Source organism: Mauremys reevesii, linkage group 16, assembly GCF_016161935.1.
Source record: "Mauremys reevesii isolate NIE-2019 linkage group 16, ASM1616193v1, whole genome shotgun sequence".
NCBI lineage: Eukaryota > Metazoa > Chordata > Testudines > Geoemydidae > Mauremys > Mauremys reevesii.
This window is the reverse complement of record NC_052638.1, coordinates 13,080,364-13,099,993: the sequence shown is the minus strand read 5'-3', so window position 1 is coordinate 13,099,993 and position 19,630 is coordinate 13,080,364. Positions and strand designations below refer to the sequence as shown.

The window sequence follows — 19,630 nt, the reverse complement described above, 5'->3', positions numbered from 1 at the left end:
CTGTTTGTCACTAAAGTATCCCAGCCATTTCAATTGAATAGCTTCCTGTCCCAAACTGTCTAACCCATTAGGTGGTTGCAGTGCAGTGCTGTGGATTTCTCTGTATTATGCGCACTAAGTTAAATACTCTGGGATTCAACAGCCTGAAAGTTGCTTTTGATGTTATGAATACAGCAATCATGTTTAAGTGTCTCAGGCAACAAAAATCAGGCAATTCAGAGGCAAGATTGAACCATTGTTCAGTCTGCACTTACTACATAATATTCCAGTGTGTGTAGCAGAGTATACGAAATTATTCTGTACAGTGATTCTGGAGCTAATCTAAAGTCCACTAGCTACACCATTTTTGGAGCCGTGTGTGCTCCCAGTAGTCATTACTTTATTGATCTTACCTAACAAATGAATCTCTGCTGAAATGTTCACTCATGCTTAAATATTTACCCATGAGTATCTCAGCTATTCTGTCTGTGGAATTGCCCACCTACAGGAGACAGGACCAGATCCATAACTTTATGAGGAGCTCACTGGAACTCAATGATTTGGTTACCTATTTTGAATAACTCAAGGCATTTCACTGTAAGTTATAGAACAGGGGTCGACAACCTTTCAGAAGTGGTGTGCCGAGTCTTCATTTATTCACTGTAATTTAAGGTTTCGTGTGCCAGTCATACATTTTAACGTTTTAGAAGGTCTCTTTCTATAAGTTTATAATATATAACTAAACTATTTTTGTATGTAAAGTAAATAAGGTTTTTTAAATGTTTAAGAAGCTTCATTTAAAATTAAATTAAAATGCAGAGCCCTCTGGACCGCTGACCAGGACCTGGGCAGTGTGAGTGCCACTGTGTTCGGCATGCGTGCCATAGTTTGCCTACTCCTGTTATAGAAGATGCTAAGAAAATCAAATCAGGGTATTTTACCAAGATGTTCCTCCATCTCCTTGTACTTCTAATACTTTCCACCACAATATTCTCGCTATAGCTGGTAATGCAGGCATTATAGTCCAATTTATTAGCTCACTACAAGTTACTGTTATCAGATTACAGAGACTATAACCTAAGCTAAAGTGCTGCAGCTATAGCTGTGAATACTGTGGCAGTATTAGAATCAAGCAAAAGCAGTTCTCCAAACATCTGTTTAAATTGTTGGCAATAGGAAGCATTTGCTGTTTTAAAAAAACGGTCACATTTATCTTTCAGGCTTTGTAAGCTTCATATTTTACTTGGTTTCATATACTTGTGTTTCATATTCTGGTGTGGGTTCAGAGAGGCTCTTGCCTGCTCAGCTGGAACTTGTCAAATACAATGAGTGAGGTGTAGAGAAGCCAGTGAAAAGAATGACATTGCTTTCCAGCGGTGGCACCATCTAGCCCCTTTCTGGGGGAAAGTCGACAGGTTCAGCACGTGGTTCAGACAGAGACATCCCTTAGGAGAGGATCTATTAATGGAGATTCTCTATGTCCTAGTAAGGAGGAGATGATGGAAGATGATAAAATATGCGTAGGATCTGATGAGAAACAGTCAAATGAAAGGTTTCAGAGTAGCAGCCATGTTAGTCTGTATCCGCAAAAAGAACAGGAATACTTGTGGCACCTTAGCGACTAACAAATTTATTTCAGCATAAACTTTCGTGGGCTACAGCTCATGTGTGTTCCATTCTATGCATCCGAAGAAGTGAGCTGTAGCCCACAAAAGCTTATGCTGAAATAAATTTGTTAGTCTCTAAGGTGCCACAAGTATTCCTGTTCTTTTAATCAAATGAAAGAGTCCCATTCAGTTACATCATGTAATGGCAGACAGCTAAAAAGTGACATGCTTATATACAAATGCTAGAAGTCTAAATAATAAGATAAGTGAACTAGAGTACCTCGTAATAAATGAGGATATTGCTATAATAGGCATCACAGAAGCTTGGTGGAACGAGGATAATCAATGGGACAAAGTAGTACAAGGGTACAAAATATATTGGAAGGACAGAACAGGTCGTGCTGGTGTGGGAGTAGCACTCTATATGAAAGAAAGCATAGAATCAAATAAAGTAAAAATCTTAAATGAACCAAACTGTACCATAGAAACTTTATGGATAGTAATTCCATGCTCTAATAATAAGAATATAGCAGTAGGGCTATATTACCGAACACCTGACCAGGATGTGAGTGTCCAGTGGCAGGAGTTGAACATTACAGGGGACACTTCAGAGGTGCTTGAGGACTGGGGCACAAGAAGTGTTAACCTGCAAGGCAAAGGCAGGGCTGGCAGATCCCTGAGGAGATTGTTTAGGTGGCTAACAGACTGAAAGTGTCAGGGAGCTGACACCCAGTTAAGCACCAGCAAGTCTCTCTCTCACTATGGTGTGTGTGCGGGGGAGGAGGGTGGAAACAGTGACACACAGTCCTGGGCACCTTGAGAAAGTGTCACAAAGTGATCACCCGTTTTTATGCTCTTAGTACTTAACATGAAATCAGACTTACTCTTCAATGTGAGTCCAGTCTTGTGGTGTGACACCTTTTACTTTCTCATTTTGCCACTCATCACTCAGCAAGTGCTCTCACATCTCCCTTCTTTTCACAAGCAGGATTAGATTGTCATTTTCTTTCCCGGTTTGATTCAGCCATTTCTCTTATCCCCTCATAAGCAGTCTCTACTAGGCAATTCTCTCAGGCGTTCTCAATTCCTGCATGTTCTTTCAAAATGTATTTAAAACACGTAGAGTGTCAGCCACTGGCACAGTAGGTATTGCAAAGAACACTTCACAACAGGCCTTGATAGAAATTGAATTACTTCTTGTAGTTTTTATTAAACTAGCTTCTCTCTTATATAATTAATTGGTCTGGTAGAGTGACAAGTGGATTTATTACAAACCTAGTCTTAGCAAAAAAAAAAAAAGCAACAACTCTACAAAATGAACAGCTTTCACTTTACTATTTTGTTTCAGGCTGTCTGCACAAAGCCGCTTGCTGCATGTCTGAAAGTCTAAGTATAATTGGAAGCTGCAGAACCTCTAGTTTTATAAAATATGCTTATAATTTCACAGTGATCAAAGCCTAATTGCCTTGATTTATCAAATGTAAAATTAGCATAAAAACATGGTCTCTTTGAATGAGGTGACAGTTTTATGTACATATTACTAGACTTGATTTGCATCTTCTATTAGCACACTGAGATGGAAAACAAAGTGCAGGCATCTTAACTCCATGGTTAGTGGTTCAACCAACACTCTCAACTCCCTTCTGCCTTGCTGCCTCACTATCATAATTTCAGCCAATAGTAGCTAGAGTGGCTTTGCTCACTGTTTTTTCCTCCCTTGTGCAGAACCAGCAAAAATAAAATAAATAATTTTAAAAATCCAACCTTCCCTTTTGATTTTGTGGGAAAACAAAGGGTTGGGGCTTTGTGAACCTTTACTCATGCAAGTCTCTCAAACCTCAGTGAGTCTAGATATGAGTAAGGGCATCAGGATCAGGCCTAAAACCCTGCAATACTTACCAGGACAAATCTTCACCTGAATCACTGTTTAAAACAAAACTCATTGCTAAGTGTCAAATTCCAATAGTTTACCTAAATGAGATGTTTAACACTGTTAATCTTATCAATGTTTTGGACTGTGGATTCCATATGTAATATTCTTTCAGATTAGGAACACACTGAGGGCAGGATACAGCCAACACCCCGTAAAAGCACACTAAGGAAGATAAGCCTAAGGGATGTAAGGCGAGAAGTGGGTGCCGAGGGACACCACTCAGAGCACTGACCAATGGAACTCCAGCGATTGCTGCCAAGAGCTCAGTGCTGGGTCAGAGACTCCTTTCCATGCTTTTCAGGGGCATTATCTAGCACCCTGAAAATATCTGCAGCTGTTGGTGACCTAAGTCTAATTTGTGTCCATCATCCCTGAAAAGAAGGCAAGGAGAGCAAGGAGAAGAGGCTTATGGGGGATAGCTGCCTCCATCTCTAACAAAGGATCAGCCCCCTGATTTGACTTAAGTTCATGTGCATGAATGTGTGCAAGAGGGGAACACTTCAAAGCTACCCAAAAACTGGGTCCTGAGTTGTTAAACTTGGGTCTGTATCCAAACCACCTGAAAGATCAGAAGGGAGTTGAGATTTGGCCTAAGATCTCAGCTGGGCCTCACCAGTCAAATTCAGATCAATATCTAAATGCGGATGGAGCAAATGTACACAAATCAGAATGGGAGAAGGTGTTGGATCTGGGGTAATTGTTAATAGAGACATTAAACAACTGATAAAATGGTTGTTCATAACATGCTGCTTATTTTCTTCAAATAGGCAAGTGAATACTTGACTTCCTTAATTTTTTTTTACACCACCTTGATAAACATCCTTCTTATGTAATAATGGATTTAAGTTGATATCAGTTGTGAAGCACAATAATAGTGCTGGACACTTATATCAGTGCAGACCAGCCTTTTCCCTCCAGTATCACTTAAACAATGCAGATGGTTGTACCAGTATATATCAGCGTCCTTTAGAAAAATTCTGCTTTTCTCTTTAGAAACTTTCTGGCAGAGTAAATATTCCTAAATGTTTGTTGCTCATCCCACATATGCTGCCTCTTTCTGCTCTAGAGATTCTACACAGGGGCGGCTCTAGCAATTGCGCCGCCCCAAGCAGGGCGGTGCGCCGCGGGGGCCGCTCTGGCGGTCGCCAGTCCCATGGCTCCGGTGAACCTCCTGCAGACGTGCCTGCGGAGGGTCTGCTGGTCCCGCGGTTCCGGTGGAGCATCCGCAGGCATGCCTGCGGGAGGTCCACCGGAGCCGCTTGCCGCCCTCCCTGTGGCATGCCGCCCCAAGCGTGCGCTTGGCGCGCTGGGGTCTAGAGCCGGCCCTGAGTCTACATCTGCTGTTTTGCCACCTTTCCTGAGTTCTTCCTCCATTACTTTTGTCATGTGTTCTCCACACACAATGTGGAGTTCCGAGGGTTTCTTGTGTCTGCTCCTTCACTGCTGCTCTTTGAATTGATTCTCTTCTTTGACATTTTGCCTATTATGTGCAATCTGCATCACAGCGGAGGAATAGTACCTGATACTCATGCAAAGCTGTGCAGTGGCAAATGTGCATTAGTTATATAGTTAGGGTTTATTTTTAGATTCATTGAGATAATTTGAAAACTAAAACTGAAAGTGCTGTGTACTTGAGGGCAGCTTTGATGCAAGCCCTCTCTGTCTCCAGATTTATGCTTTATTTGCCTCATTGAAGGGTCTCTGATGTATACTGTTCATACCGCATTTTTGCCAACTCCTAACATTCAAAAGAGCTAGAATCATTTATTTCAATGTACTAGAGAGCGATACATAATATGAAGTACTCTGAATAACAAATGGATCTTTATTGTACAAAGCTTGTTCATCATCCTCTATTCCATTTAGCTTCCAAAATGATTAGTGCATGCTCCCACTCATCAAATCATGAAGTAATTGAGACAAGAGTTTTCAAATGTAATATTTGTGAGCACTCTTTCAATTCACTTTGATGTTCAGGGTGTACAGCTAAAGGCAAACTGTTTACTAGAACACTTTGAATTGAACATACTGAGATTGAGCTAGGTGGGAAGGCCTATGAAAAGCATGCAAATCAGCAAGAGAGAAATGAAGGTTGTGCTGAGTCCCTATCAGTTATCTACTAGTAGTGAGAGGAAAGGCAAGGTTAAAAACAAAGGGTGCAGAGCAGAAACTATTACTAGGTTTAGCTGTTAAAAAACAAACAAACCCCTACTAAGGTGACCTCACGTTCTCAGAGTGGGCAGTGCCTGGATCGGGCGTGCCACAGAGAGCACTGGGCTTCCCATTCAGAGCTGTAACCTGTCTTCCAGGTGGAGCCAGCAGCAACAAGAGGTTCCTTTTCAACAATTCAACATGAAACCAGCTCGAGCCCCCACCCAGTGACTTGGGCTTGTGATCCCCTGGGCACCTCTAAGAGGCAATACTTCCCCTCTCACAAGCACAGAGTCTGAGTGTAGCAAAAAACTTTTAATAAAAGGAGGGAAGTAACTCAGCATTAGTTTGGGGAAACACCGCAAACAGGGTTCATAAACATAAACCATGAGCAAAAGACCCACCCCCAAGTAAGTTGGGTAGTGTCCTTTTCCCATCAGGTTCTTAAGTCCAGCAACCCAAAAGTCCCTTTAATGTGCCCACCCCTTCTCTGCACCCCACTCACAATTGCTCTCCTTGGTCAGTGCAGAGCCAGAGTTCTGAGGTGCAGCTGCAGAGTTCACCTCCCACCCTGAGTGAGAGGTAAGGAGGTACCTTACATGCTCCGCTGCTCAGGCACTCACTCGCTGCCCCTCTCTGCCAGCCAATCACCACACCTCTCTGCTCTGGCTCTCTCCGCCAGATGCCCTGCTGGTAAATTACCACACCTCTCCATCAGCCACCATGCTGGCCACTTGCTGAGATGGCTTCAGGGCCCACCACTTAACACAGCTCTCAGATTTCAGCTCACTGCTGGTGCACACTGGGCAGTCTCTTGCATCAGAGACACTGTCCCACAGCAGGTCTACTACTTAGACTTAGGTATCAGTTATTTCAGCTCTGCGGGGTGTAACAAGACTCTCAGTTGAATCTAAATTAACTCTCTTACTACACAGTGCAGAGAGGAAGGGTCAAGTGGTGCCTATGACCCTTAAGCAGGGCTCATACCACCAGGGACATGTACTATCCCCCACCATCTCTTTCAACTCACTGGGCTTTGTAACCCATGTCCCCTGCCTAGCCAATGCCATTTAGTTGAGGGTGAGTGCCTCCATAGGGATATGCCAAGTACAGTTCTGCTGCCCTCAATTCACACAACAAGGATAACAACCCTTTATTACTCCTGCCCCAATAACAAGAAGACTGGGATCTAACACCAGCCACAAGTGATCATTTGGGCAAGCTATCCCATCATGCTGAGCACCTAGACAGGGTGGGTGTGCCCATGCAAACGAGATCAGCTCCTGAAGTCCTCCTCCACAGCCCATCACTAGATGTCAGCAGAGAGCTCATGGACTCTGCTTACATCCTCCCCCAAGCCAAGAATTTGTCATCTTGACAAATCACACTCCATATTATACCAAATTCATTAGTTCCCCCAAAGAGCCTCAGGAAACCCACTATGGCTTTCACAACCTGTGAGCTAAGTGTATTGGTTCTTCACTAGTCACCCCATATGCATCATAAATTAACCGGCTTACTGGCCTTATAACCCTGTCCCGCCTACTGAGAGAATGAAACAAACTAAAACTAATTCAGGGAGTGCTGCACTGAATTACCACTGACTCTTTACAAAAGCAACGAATGCAATTGGTGCTACCAGAGTACGGAGCCCTGGCCATGAGGGCCCTGCATGATTATTTTGGACATTTAGGAATGGAGTGGACCCTGGAACTTATTCCTAGTGGGTTCTATTTGCTCCGGATGAGACATAAAACTGGGCTACTCGGCTATCCTATTTACAGTATTTCTATAGCCCCCATTACCATAGTAGTCAAGAGCCTCACAATCTTTAACACATTTAAACTCACAACATCCCTGTGAGGTAGGGCAGTGCTACTACTCCTATTTTGCTGATGGGGAACTGAGGCACAGAGAATAAGTGACTTGCATAAGGTCATATAGGAAATAGGGGGCAGAGCAGGAAACTGAACCTAGGTCTCCAAAGTCCCAGGCTAGTTTGCTAACCAGTGGATCATGCCTTCCTCTATTCACATTGTTGAAGAGCAAATACCCATTTTGCACATGTACTTGCAATGATCATGTACCCATGTTAGGAGTACATTTTTGAAAATTATGTCCTTCATAATCAGAACCTTTGGACTACAGATCAGTACTGTAACCTCATCATAGCAAGATTAAAGTTAATGTTAAAAAAATTATATAGTACACAGGTTAAGAAAAGAGCATCTGTACATCTGGGTATAGTGCTTAGATTATCCACAAATACAAAGTTTATTTTTAAAGTTATAAGATACCTATAGTGCATAATCAGCAATAATCCAAATTTAGGTGAATAAATTGAAGAATACAGTTTAGATATTAGCATCCAAATATTCAGGTACATCACTCATGACAAGTTATACAGAGAGTTGGTTGTAGAAAGCAAATATAGCAATGAGTGAAGATTGTCCCTCAGTAATTGAGAATATAGGGTAGGTTGTCCATTTAGAAAATACATTCCCTCAGAAAAGTATTTCAGTTACTTTCCCACTGCGCTCCTCATCAGCACTTCAGCTCATCCCTCCTGATATTGCCGATGTCCAGTGACATGTTCTATGTAGATGTTCCTCGACTACCTGATAGTGTCTGACACCATGACTTGCCACCAGGGGCGGCTCTAGCCATTTCGCCACCCCAAGCACGGCAGCACACCGCGGGGGGCGCTCTGCCGGTCGCCGGTCCCGCAGCTCCGGTGGACCTCCCGCAGACGTGCCTGCAGATGCTCCACCGAAGCCGCGGGACCAGCGGACCCCCGCAGTATGCCACCCCAAGCATGCGCTTGGCGTGCTGGGGCCTGGAGCCGCCCCTACTTGCCACATCAGTCATAGCACTGACCAATTCCGCATTCTCTCAACACTTCCTCATTACTGGGATCCCATGTGCCCAGGGCTCTGACAATCAACATGTGTGTCTGAATCTGGTAACCCTGAGCTCTCAAGGTTTTGGCCATAGGGGGTATTTCTCCACCTTTCGAGCCTGGGCATTGCAGAAGACCGGGGTCCTGTTCTCAAAGGCACTGTAACATCCACTGTCATGATCTTCTTCTGGTCCTCGTTAGTGATGACAATGTCCGATCACAGATGGCTGTCGGTTCTGGGGATGGCGGGATGGCTCTGACTAGGCGATCTTGGATGGCTAGTCTTTCCCCAAAAGACAAGCAACTTTCTCCACTTCAGCAAACTGTGCAAAGTCCCAGTATAGCCAGACTTTAGAGCTTTGCAAGGTATCTGCAGTACTATTCTACCAACTCACCCTTAGAATCTAGCTTTGAGAGAGCTTGAGTGTCTCTCTGCGGAAGGGAAAGCAATAAAGAGGGACTTGGAATCCAGTTAAGAAAAGCTGTTTTATGTTCGTAAGTACAGTCGTACCAGAGGGCACTGCTGTTATTTTGAAAGAATAATACCAAGTTTGGATAATACCATGCTGTTGTGTATGGTATGTATAGGAACTCCCCCATTTACACAATTCTTTGTGTAAGTGAAGCAGATCCACTTCATTATTTCCATTTATCTAACTGGATTTAGTATTTTGTTTAAACTGGTCACCAGAGCTGTAAATGCTCTACACACCTTACTGCTATTAAATCTACATTTTTCTTCATCAGTTTTAATTAGATTCCTTTCACAACAGTCTGGATTGACATTGTTCAAATATTTATCTCCAATTATCCATCCACCAAAACAAGTTCTTTGGGAATTCACTTTATTTGCCTGACCCTATAATTGAAGGACTGCTCTCGAATTCAAGACAGTTGTCAGGTTATGATTATGTTGGAATTTCATTCATATCTGAGTTTCTGAAGTTTTCTGATCTGTGTTGCTTCCTCCAACGCCCACATAATTGAAACTGAAACATTCTAAACCTCTTAACAGTTCATTAATTTAACGTCTGTTTAATTCCCCACAACTGAAGTGTTTTAAACAGTGAATAAAAATCCCGTTCTCCTCAAAGGCTTAGCTTTTCTTCTTGATTTTGCATAATTTCACTAGTTCTTTGGGGCCAGCAAGACTTTTTAAACGTAAAAGATAAGCAAGAAAGCTTTTTACACATCATGAAGCAGCAAAATCAGCATGAGCCTTTTTTCCCCACCCAGTGAAAGGTATTTCTGAAAACCTGATCATGGTTTTGAAGGACAGAACATTCTCCAGGAAGTGATAGTATTGTTGTAACCATCCTGACTGAATGAAGTTAAACTCAAATATAAGTCAGGTCTGATAGCAGCAGCTTATTGTAAAATGTATTCTTTCCTTTACTTCTGGAGACTTAGCTGTGAATCTTGTTGATTGTCAGAAAGTCCCTTTTCAGCTGCCCTTCTGCATAATGCAAGTAAATCCTACAACTCTGTAAGACATATATACATATATATGTACAGACCATGACAAGTCACTGTCTGTGCAACACCAAGTGGGCTGGTTAGCAAATTGTGTGCTTGATTCTGCACAATTGCCATGTACGGGTGGGAGCACAACACACAGCTTGCTTAGAGTAAGGGCCTTGTGTCCAGTTCTAGCTTTACTTTGAAATTAGCCCAAAGATGTGTTTCATACTGAATAATACTTTAGCTCAGCATACCTGACAGCATAAATCCATCCATGGCTATAATGGAAGGGACACATCTCAAGGTCTTTCTATTCAGATACTTCATTTCAAACTTAGGACACGGGGGAACTTTGAAGGGTCTCACATGATGGATATTAGTCACTTTACAGTACAGATTTTCAAGTGTTTTCAGTCTCCTATTTCAAAGGCAGCCCTCAGGCAGCAGTAGGGAGTCTTTGAGAAGTCACTCCCATTACATTGGGTAGCACAGGGGTTGGCAACCTTTCAGAAGTGGTGTGCCAAGTCTTCATTTATTCACTCTAATTTAAGTCTTCGTGTGCCGCTAATACATTTTAACATTTTAGAAGGTCTCTTTCTATAAGTCTATAATATATAACTAAACTATTGTTGTATGTAAAGTAAATAAGGTTTTTAAAATGTTTAAGAAGCTTCATTTAAAATTAAATTAAAATGCAGAGCCCCCCGGACCGGTGGCCAGGACCCCGGCAGTGTGAGTGCCACTGAAAATCAGCTCATGTGCTGTGTTCGGCACGTGTGCCATAGGTTGCCTACCCCTGGGGTAGCAGAACCTGGTCCCAGTAAAAAAATAAAAGTCAAGCATCTCAGTTCAGTGAGTTAATTTGCAAGTATCCTGAGCAGAGTAGTTTCACAGATCCACAGGGTCTGCTCTATGCTCCAGCCTGTAACCAGGCCCTTGGAAGTGACACCCCCCCCTTAATGTGCCAAACCCCAAGCGTACACACAGTTCTACTGGGGCATGCCTGTGGCTGCAGCACTCCTGCTTCACACCATGAGCTCTGCCCAGTGGGTTCAACTGACACAGACTCCTGGTCAGAGGCTTTTACATTCTTCAGAGATCAATGCACCTCAGCAGGTATTTTCAAAACAGAATAGGATTTAGTATGCAGGAGCACTGCATCGGAAGGCCTTAGGTTAGCACAAAGAAATAAAGGTTAAGACATAATCCATTCTGGGCAAACCACTGCAATCAGCCATCCAAGCTGCTATGAACCCCATTTCAGGCTCTGTCTCTGTCTTTGTCAGTCCAAGGTGAGAACTCTGTCTCTCTCTAGAGCGAAGCATTTAATCGCACCACCTGACACCTTCCCCTTTCTTCTCAAGCTGGGGCCTCAGTTCAGCTTCCCTGTGGAGAGGTGGGGGGGGAAATCTCTTTCCACTTGATTGCTAGATATGAGTGCTCTGGCCATTGTGGCTTCTACTGTCTTTTTGGATTCTCCATTGATATGGGTCAGTTTTGAGCCAGTCCTTTAATGACCCATTCAGCCTGTCCATGACAGTCTCCTGTTCAGCCCCAAGAGCAGATTTAATCCTTTTGCACTGACTGGGTAGCAATGCTAAGTACAGAGAGAAACTGAGGCACACACAGGCATAATAAATATTACAGAAAATTCTCACTTTGTCACAATAAGGAAAGCTCAGTCTCATGAAAGTTGGACTGCCCTTGATAACTATATTTTCCAACACTTCCTGTTGAAGTATGTGATTTTTAGGACTTATTGCCGCTGTTATATTAGTCTGCTTGAAACTGCAGATCTGCTTTCCAAATGCTATTGCTGCCCAAGAGAAAAGGAAGCCTCGCCTCACCTCACTCATTCTGGTTTGTTTACTAAGTGTTGTATCCGTTCTCTACCACATGTGGTGAATGCACCAATGCCTTGTATAGAAAACTAGCAGGACTCCTATAGATGCACTTTTAGTGTTTCTACCATTGGGCTTCTTCTCCCAGTATGACTAGCCTGCCTTGGTGTCAGACACCTCGTGCTCAAAGATTCCATTGTCTCTCGTCTATAGCTCTGTAAGCAGAGTCTGAATGAGCTCTCTGCTGACATCTAGTGATGGGCTGTGGAGGAGGACTTCAGGAGCTGATCTTGTTTGCATGGAGACACCCACCCTGCCTTGGTGCTCAGCATGGTAGGATAGCTTGCCCAAATGATCACTTTTGGCTGGTGTTGGATCTCCAGTGTCCTTGTTATTGGGGCAGGAGTAATAAAGGGTTGTTATCCTTGTTGTGTGAATTGAGGGCAGCAGAACTGTACTTGGCATAAAACTTTCTTACAGACAGTATTACAGGTAGCTGACTCCACATCCTTGTTCTGGAACAACAAAATATATACCAGTTGGTGTTCTATCAAAGTATTCATGGTTGCAGCTTGCCAAAAATATTGCATTAATTTCTCTCCTTTTTTGTAAGAAGGAACAGGTTCTGATGAGGATTTTTCAAATTTACCTCTACTTTTCATTTAGCAAAGTACAGATGTATAGAGCTTCCAGACCAAATGCAAGACCATTGCTCAGTTCAGTGTGTAGCAAGTAGGTGTGTATTTTAGTAGCTCATTGTGGTAGGCACACAAATCCTGCAACCATCATCCCTGTTCCAAAGAGCTTAGAATCAATCTCCATGGAAGATATACAACTGTCTCAACCATGCAGTTGGTTTATGTGCGTAGGTCACATAGCTACAGGGTTAAACTGACCTTGAGTCAAACGTCTAAAATCTGCACCAAAATGTTGATTGCTATTGTGAATTACCAGATGCCATTCTAGCAAATGGAGCATGCTTGAGATAGTTTCAGACTGCATCCGTCAGAAATAAGGATGAAGAACAAGAACACCATGAACAAGAATCACAACAACCTTGATAAACTTGCATGTCCTATAGTGCTTAGCTTCTAATATTGTCACTTAGGAAAGGCAGAATATGAAAGGTTTGATCTAACTCCCCAGCTACGCATGAAATGATGAACAGTAGTCTGGGATTTAACAAAATGATGCACATACTCCAATTCTGAACATACCAGACCGTAGTAGGTTTCTGGGGACTTGAGTGACCTGTTCTGCATATTTAATACAAGCTTCATTTAATGGGATACATCTCTTTGGTTTACATTCTTTGCTTTTTTGTCAGTGTTGGGTTTTTTTGCATTCTGTCAGTTTATTGTGTTCCCAGGGTCTGTCTGCTCTTTGCTAATTCTGATTGTCAGCCTAATCACCTGGCAAGAATTATTTGAAAATCAAATTATTTTTTAAAACTTCCAATTCTGAAACAATTTCGGTACCTTCTGCATGAAATTCTGAAAGATTACCTTGAGTTCCTGCAAAAGACTCACTCCTGTGAGAGGGCAATAATGCTTGAATAACATGGACTGTAGTGATGCATTGATTCGCATCCCAGCAATCCCTATGCTTCCGTCCACATTTGGTGCCATCTTTCCACAGTTTGTGTACTGTGTGCTCTGCCTCTTCGCTCTGCAGGAATGGATCAGTTGTTGTTGATCAGTATGCTGCTTGCTGTCACTAACACGCCACAAGCGGCAGTGAAGTTATTCCTTAATCTACAAAGGCAATAGTAGTTCAACATTGATCTCACCACGCGTAGTAGCTACGACACGAGATTGCTTGTGGCATTCACGGAGGTGCTGACCACTGTGGAACGCTGCTTTTGGGCTCAGGAAACAAGCAGTGGGATCACACAAACAAGTGGTGGGATCACCTCATCATGCATGTCTGCGATGACGAGCAGTGGCTGCAGAACTTTTGGATGAGGAAAGCTACAAGGATATGAGAATGAGTGCTGCCCAGTTGTTGGAGAAGCATGTGGCGATTGCACTGTGGATGCTGGCTACTCCAGACTGCTACCGATCGGTTGCTAACCAGTTCGGAGTGGGAAAGTTGACCGTTGGACTCTGTGACAAAGTTCCTCCTCTACCTTGGTGGGTCCTGCGCTTATTGGCGGATTTGCTCACCTCAGTGATCTTCCCCTCTGGTGGAACCCACAGTCTGGGTCAACTCCTCCTGTGTCTGATCAGGAGTTGGGAGGTTTGGGGGGAACCCGGGCCCACCCTCTACTCCGGGTTCCAGCCCAGTGCCCTGTGGATCACAGCTGTCTATAGCGCCTCTTGTAACAGCTGCATGACAGCTACACCTCCCTGGACTACTTCCCCATGGCCTCCTCCAAACACCTTCTTTATCCTCACCACAGGACTTTCCTCCTGGTGTCTGATAATGCTTGTACTCCTCAATCCTCCAGCATCACTCGCTCTCACTCTCAGCTCCTTGCGCCTCTTGCTTCCAGCTCCTCACACGTGCACCTCCCTAACTGGGAGGCTTTTAACTAGTTCCAGCCAGCCCTTGATTGGCTTCAGGTATCCCAATCAATGCAGCTATCTCCACTGCCTTCTAGAAGGATCTTAATTGGTCCCAGGTGTCTTGATTAACCTGGAGCAACTGCCATTTGGTTACCATGGTACCAGGGATTTGTTTAGCCTGGGGCTAACATACCTGTTCCTCACTACTTTACTGTAGCCATCTGGCCTTGTCCCATCACAACTCATATTGATGAAAGTGTGCAGGGCCATTAATCGCATCCTGCTCCGAAAGACTGTGACTCTGGGCAACGTGTGTGACATTGTGGATGGCTTTGCACACATGGGCTTCCCTAACTGTGGAGGTAAATAGATAGCACACATATTCCAATTCTGGCACCAGACCACCTAGCCACCAATTACATTAATCGGAAGGGGTATATCCCGATGGTTCTCCAGGCGCTTGTGGATCACTGTGGCCATTTCACGGACATTAACGCAGGGTGGTCTGGAAAGGTGCATGACACATGCATCTTTCGGAACACTGGCCTGTTCAGGAAGCTGCAAGCAGGGACTTTCATCCTGGACCAGAAGATCACCATAGGGGAAGTCGAAATGCCCATTGTGATCCTGGGAGACCCTGCCTACCCCTTAATGCCATGGCTTATGAAGCCATACATGGGGCACCTTGACAGCAGCAAGGAGCAGTTCAACAACAGTGATGGGACATTTAAAGGCCCACTGGTGCTGCCTATATGGGAGGCTGGCCCTGGCTGATGACAATATTCCTATGCTTATAGCCACGTGCTGTACGCTCCATAATATTTATGAAGGAAGAGTGAAAGCTTCACTCAGGGCTGGACCACTGAGGCTCAGTGCCTGGAGGCTGAATTTGAACAGGCAGACCAGGGCTATTAGAGGGGCGCAGCGCGGGGCCATAAGGATCAAGGATGCCTTGAGGCAGTAACTTGAAGCTGAAAGCCACTAATATTTGTTTCTATACTAGGATGCAGTGACTGTAATGCTAGGAGGTGACTGTGATTGGTGCAGATGATGCACTGTGAAGGTTTAAGAAAACTGCCTGTTGATTTAGAGGGCTCTGTTTGCTTTCAGTTAATGGAATAAAGATGCTTTCAACCCAAAACAATTATTTTATTAAAAAACAACAACCAGAGGAGAGAGACAAACAAAAAATCACATCAGCACTGTGGAGGATGGGAGGGTCCCAGGAAGAGGTGGGGTCCTGGGACGGTTAAAGATTTGTGTATGTCCAGGTATCATATGCAACCTTGTCCTTTGGAGTACAGTGCAGCGGGTACCGTACTTCAGCAGGGCTAAACTGCAGAGGGATGGGTGTTGAGTGCAGTGGGTACTGGGAGTCCCCAGGGCTGGACTGTGATGGGGCAGGAGTGGAATGCAGCAGGTTCAGACTGGAGCCAGCGGGTTGATAAGAGTGTGTTGGCAGTGTCTGGGAGGCGCATGGGAAAGTGTTTTGTGATAGCGGCTGGAGGGGAGGGTGGGGGCAGAGCTGCTCAGTTTGCAGTGCTAGTAGCGCCTGGAGCATGTCCACTTGGCGCTCCATAACCTTTAAGAGCCACTCCCTGGCTTCATTCTGGCACACCATGTTCTCCTTTCGGTCCCTCTTCTTGCTGTCCCGTCACTCCTTCAATTCTTGTTTTTAGTCAGTGTAGTGCATCGTGACATCATGCAGAAAGTCCTCTTTAGTTCTTTGTGGCCGCTTTCTACTTCTGCGCAGTCATTCAGCCAGTGATAGAGAGGGAGGCTGGGCTCCTAAGGTCATATCTGTGAAGCCAAAATACAACATTTTACCAAAGCAGTATTGTTTGCAACACAGAGATCACTGATTCAGTGATTTAAAACACAGCCACTATTCACATACCTGTCACTGACTGGCTGACCCCAGGCAAGCGCACATGAGCCACAAGACCCCCAAAATGGTGAGTAACTGCAGGGGCAGGGGAAATCAGTGTTCCAGGACTGTACTGTACACGTGGCTCTCGGGGAGAGTCAGCACTGAGCGGGGGTGGGAGGCTTATAATCATTACTGTCCCCACATTTCCACAGGCTGTGTTCATTATGGAAGATATCTCACTGCTGAGGGTGAGCAGAGAATCAAGGGAGGGTCTTCTCCAAGACTGTGGCTTCTGCCCTGGCCCTTATGTGGCATGCCTGTGTGCAGCAATGGTCCCACCCCCAGTGACGGCAGAGTGGCATGGGAAGGTTACCCTTAATGAGGCAAGAAAAAAAGCAGCTCTGCCAAAGAACCTGCGGCAGTGGATTGCCCAGTATCTCCATGAGAGTTTCGTGGGGATCTGAGGCAGATTCCCGTGAATTGAGGGAGTCAATCAACAGCCTGTTCCGCTGCTCAGACTAGGCATGTGGTGGTACGCGCATCATAGAGACACAAGCCTGTTTTCTGCAACCTCCTGCCCCCAACAACTTGCGTCAGCGATTCCCAAAATCAAAGCCACTTACCAGGGGCCTCCTCTCCTGTTTGCGCTTTGCCAAGCTCCGACAGCTGTGACTGGCTAGCCTCCTCCGGGGTACAGAATTCCTGGCTGTATGCATCTCTTACCTCTGAGTCATCCTCTGCCTCTGGGTCTCCCTCCCCCTCCACATCCTTGTCCAAGATTTCCTCCTCCTGGCTTGGTCCATTCTTGACTGGCACGTGAGCCACCGAAGTATCCACAGTGGCCTTCGCAGTGGAGGTGGGGTCACTGCCGAGTATCGCATCCAGCTCTTTGTAGAACTAGCAGCTCCTGGGAACAGCACTGGAGCGGCGGTTTGCCTCCTGCACCTCGTGGTAGGCGTTCCACAGCTCCTTCACTTTGACCCTGCACTGCAATGTGTCCCAGTCATGGCCTCTTTCTGTCACGCATCATGAAATCTGTCTGTTGGTATCATAATTCCTATGGCTAGAGTGCAGCTGAGAGGGGACAGCTTCCTCTCCCCAAATGCTGATGAGGTCCAGCAGCTTGGCACTGCTCCAAGAGGGGGATTGCCTTGTGCATGGAGCAGGCATGGTCACCTGGAAAGATGCGGTGAGAGCACTGCATGCGTCACCAAGAAAACAGGAAGGGTACTTTCAAAATTCCCAAGGAATTTAAGGGGTGGGGCCACGGTTGGTCACCTGAGGGCAAGGCAGTAGAATTCAAACCAATGAGCAGAGAGGCGAGAACAGGCATTGTGGGACACCTCCTGGAGGGCAAATGCAGTGCTGTAATCAACCAGGGTGTCTACACTGGCACCACGGTGCTGTAGTCCCAGCGCAGGAAGCTGTACGCCTCTCGTCGGGGTGCTGTTTTTACAGTGCTGCAACTACTCAGTTTCTGTGCTCTAAGTGGCTTGGCAGTGTGTACACCTCAGGAGTTACACCACAGAAAGCTGCTTTACTGCGCAAAAACTTGCCAGTGTAGACAAGGCCTAAGGTTCTCCATCTCTGGGGAGAAGATTGTAATTGTGTTGCTCTTGGTTACCCCTAGCAGCCTATTCAAGCAATTAATCCTGAAAGCAGTATATTGAATCATGGCACGCAATGTGAGTCCGGGCTGAGTAAAATGTTCTAAACAGTCTGTAGCTGAGAATTGTTTAGTAATTCTGGGGGCGGGGGGAAGCCTTTTCTAGGATAGCTTCTACCAAGTGTTCATGTGACTTTTCTCAGTGGTTTTAAAAAAAAAAAGTTAGGAAAAAATCATCTTCCATTACAGAACACGTAGCATTTGCTATTTCCAGATTCAAAAGTAAAGAATTGGAGACAGATGTTGTGGAGGTGACACACTTGTTACTCATCTACTCATGCCCCTTCTCTCTCATGTTTTCGCTGTAGGAACAAAACTGAACACAAACACATCACTAATGTTCTTATAGCAAGCATTGGGTGTGTGTAAGACTTACAGATTGATAGTTGGAAAAGGAATTTAGATTTAGTGTGAGACTTTTCTAAAGGGGGTGCTGTCCATCTGAATGTCCACATTTCTTTAAAACTCCTGGGGTTGGAATCTCTGGGTCCATCTGTTCTTTACTTCCTTGTATGGTTCTGTTCTGTAAGGTAGACGGAGGGTGGAGAGAGTGTTAATTTCATTTCTTGCCTCATGATAAGTCAGAAATGAGGGGCGAAAAAAGAGAGGCTGGCACATGAGAAATTGGAGTACTTTATTGTGGTTCTAACCAGGAGAGAGAGAGAGACTCTATTCATCTTGGTTGGTAGATCTGAGTTACAGGAACCAAAAGTTTATGGAAATAGATATTTTTACTTAGGTTACTTGTTTCAGATGTTACATTCAAGTGACGTCAGACAAATATTCAAGAGTGAATAACCTGGCTGAAACATATTGCTGTCTTCATCTGAATTGAAATTTAGATAAAATGAGTACCCCATAGGTCACAGAAAATGTAATGTACTTCCAAAATGGAGTATGAGTGTCTACACAGGATGCTATTCCTCAACATCTATTCCAGGCTATTTCATGGTATAGACAAGGCATGCTAGAATGTTTACTTGACTTCTTGACTTTAATTTTAATAAATGCATACGACTCTTTGAGAAAGATCTGCATAGCTTTAAAATCAAACTTACATTTGCAGAACATAATGCAGTAATTATAGCTCTTTTAAACCATTTGTAGTCTGGATTAGTTTCCAAGCAGCTGTTCAGTGGAATGTAAATAGACAGCTCGGGGAAGATTTAATGAGAATCCTTAAGCTTACAGAAATAACTTACATGCACAGCTAATTGCATTCATCCTGTATGTAAAATGACCAGATCTTAAAAATAAAATTGGGACGTTTTTGTGGTAACACTTCTTAAAGTCATGAAATAGTTAAACAATAAAAGTACTTTAGCTGTGCTGCAGTCATTACTGCAAGCATCTGACTCAACAGCAACACATCCCTCTCTCAGAATGGAGGATTTTGCCCCCCTGTAAATAAGCTAGTTCAGAACGCTAATAAGACACTGAACACATGTCTAACATTCATTCTAAGCAAAAAAACAATTTTGATAGGATCCATGCTTATTCAGTTATTTCTTCGCTCCAAATATTTCATAACATCAAATACTCATTCAACTTAGACTGTTAATTGTAAGCAGGGTAAATTCTGCTCTGAATAGTACATCTAGATCGGGGTGGGCAAACTTTTTGGCCCGAGGGCCACAACGGGCTTGCAAAACTGTATGGAGGGCCAGGTAGGGAAGGCTGTGCCCCCTCAAACAGCCTGGCCTCTGCCCCCATCCG

General features: G+C 44.4%; 1 protein-coding gene across 3 annotated transcripts in view; it reads left to right on the top strand.

The window, feature by feature from the left end:
• The window catches only part of LOC120384299 (galanin receptor type 1-like), a 68,924-nt gene that overhangs the window by 37,720 nt on the left and 11,574 nt on the right, over window positions 1-19,630 (top strand). The window lies entirely within an intron of this gene.